Source organism: Pseudophryne corroboree, chromosome 4 (assembly GCF_028390025.1).
Source record: "Pseudophryne corroboree isolate aPseCor3 chromosome 4, aPseCor3.hap2, whole genome shotgun sequence".
In the NCBI taxonomy this organism is placed as follows: domain Eukaryota; kingdom Metazoa; phylum Chordata; class Amphibia; order Anura; family Myobatrachidae; genus Pseudophryne; species Pseudophryne corroboree.
The window spans coordinates 671,777,806-671,780,112 of NC_086447.1; the positions used below are offsets into that span (position 1 = coordinate 671,777,806).

At 37.6% G+C, this 2,307-nt stretch overlaps 1 pseudogene; it reads left to right on the forward strand.

Annotated features, from left to right (window-relative positions):
• The first annotated feature begins 1,648 nt into the window (after nt 1-1,648).
• Nucleotides 1,649-1,768, forward strand: LOC134912728 (5S ribosomal RNA; annotated as a pseudogene).
• The last annotated feature ends 539 nt before the right edge of the window (nt 1,769-2,307 follow it).

Sequence of the window (2,307 nt, forward strand, 5' to 3'; positions counted from 1 at the left end):
AGACCGGTTATCATGAAATTCTTAAATTACACCGATAAGGTCCGTCTACTTGTTGCTTATAGAAATCGTTACAATCTCAAATATCAAGAGTCCAAGATCCTACTTTTTCAAGACTTCTCATACATGGTGGCTGCAAAGAGATGAGAGTTTTCCCCGATATTCAAACGCCTGTTCGAGATGGAGCTTCGATTTTCTCTATTGTATCCTGACAAGCTGAGGGTCACGTACTCAGGAAAACCCTACTTCTTTGATACTCCACAAGCCGCAAAAAACTTTGTGGACTCACTGGCTTCTTCACGTTTGTCTAGGATGGATGATACGGATTGACACTACAGAATTTCATTTTGTTGACATCTTCAAATTTATTGAACATTCTGGTTATGGATGATGGTTTTTGGTTTGAACTGTTATTGGTTTCTTACAGGTTGTTTAATACCTAGCTATGATGTAACATTTCATGGTTATTACAGGAGTCCTTTAGGGACCAAACTTCTTGTGGAAAGTCTCATGTTTAGGTTTATATTTTTCTTATTTGGCTTGCTTGCCCTCTCTTTCTTATTCTCCTTCTGCATCTTGCTGATTTCCCTTTCTTTTCTTCTTCTTCTTCTTCTTCTTCATCATCATCATATTTACTCAGCTTTCAAAATGCTCTAGTATTAGTTGTCGATCTGGCTCAAAATCACTATTGTTACACTGCACTGGTATGATGATGTCCTACAAGTTACTGCAGGGATGCCCCCCAGTCGGACATACTACTTGGTTCATATATGGTTAAAATGGTTTTTGATAATTGTTGAAAGGTTAATTGTGGTTAACACACATGGTATATTCCTACTACATGTAATATGTTTACATCTTGGCATGATGCCAAGCCTTCTTTGTCTCCTCCCCTCCCTTTACCTTAAATACGGCAGCTTTCCCTTATGCCCTGACACAGTGAACAAGCCACCCTGGTGAAAGGGTCCGTCTGTGCTCAGTGATGCTGAACTTCCCTAGTTAAGATCACTAAATGGTATCCCCTGGTATTGTATGTGCCTATTTGGGACTTTTTATATTACTCAATAGTCATTTGACTTATATATTAATAATTTTTTTTCTCTTTGTTTGCTTACTTGATCCACAATTGTGATTGAATTTTTTCTAAAATTGATCTATGACTTCCCTTTTCTTCCCCCTACCTAATGCAAATGTTTTCAGCCCTTCTTTTGGTTAGCTGGACCTTTTACTATCCAGTTACAAGTTTATTTCTTTTTCTTTGTAAATTATGGTTGCTATCCATTGCAGCACACCTCAGGCTCTATTTAAGATATTGGTCTTTTGACTCAGCATATTAGCCTGTCACATATTGATTGTTGGTGATCACACCACTTTATCTTCAACCCTTTATCTTTTTCAATAGGTGAGACTAACCTTCCTCTCTCATCCACTGTCCGCTATAAATTATATAAGACAGTGGACAGCAGAAGGTGGGGTCCCCTACCTATTTTCTACTCATCCTTTCTATACATTTCTGTACCCTCTCATCCAGATGCGAGACCACTCTCTGCAATGCCTACAGTAACAGAGAACCTGCACTACTAACTGGACAGCAGAAGTACCCTTGTTGCTCATTCTCCATTACACTCTCTCATTTGTATCCCAGTGTTGCCATTACTGCCATATTTCAGCGGTAAACGCCCAACCTCATCCGAACTTGGAAGCTAAGCGCTGATAAGCCTGATCAGTACCAAGCTGGGTGACCTCTTGGGAATATCAGGTGCAGTAAGAATTCAACCTATGATCACAAACAGCAGAAGTGTTAGAGCAACTTCCCAACTCTGAAAGCCTGTACCCACTCTGCGATTATCCTCCTGACAATCACTGTTTACTTAATACTCTCCATTGGCAATTTTTGTTTTTGTTTTTTTCCTCAATGTCGTTTGTTTTCAAAATCTGTACAAACGTCTTCTTACATTAGGATCTTTTGTGTAGCAAACATAGCTTCTACCAAGGGGACCACCATTAACCAATTGGTATTCCAATTATGGTTTATATTATTATTATACCTATTCTCAAGCCTTCTTTCTAGATCACATAGGTTAATAGATCACTAACAACCTATAATCATTACCACAGTGATCTCACCTTCTATTATTTATCTTGACTTATTTAGGCATATAATTGTTTTATTCTTTACAAAAAAAAATTTCCACCATAGGTGCTCTTAATTTTCCATCAGGTTTATCCTGATTTTTGTTAACAATTTCTGCTAATTGTTATACTTTATACTTTTCAATATTTCTGTGTAGACTGTTATTTGTATACTTT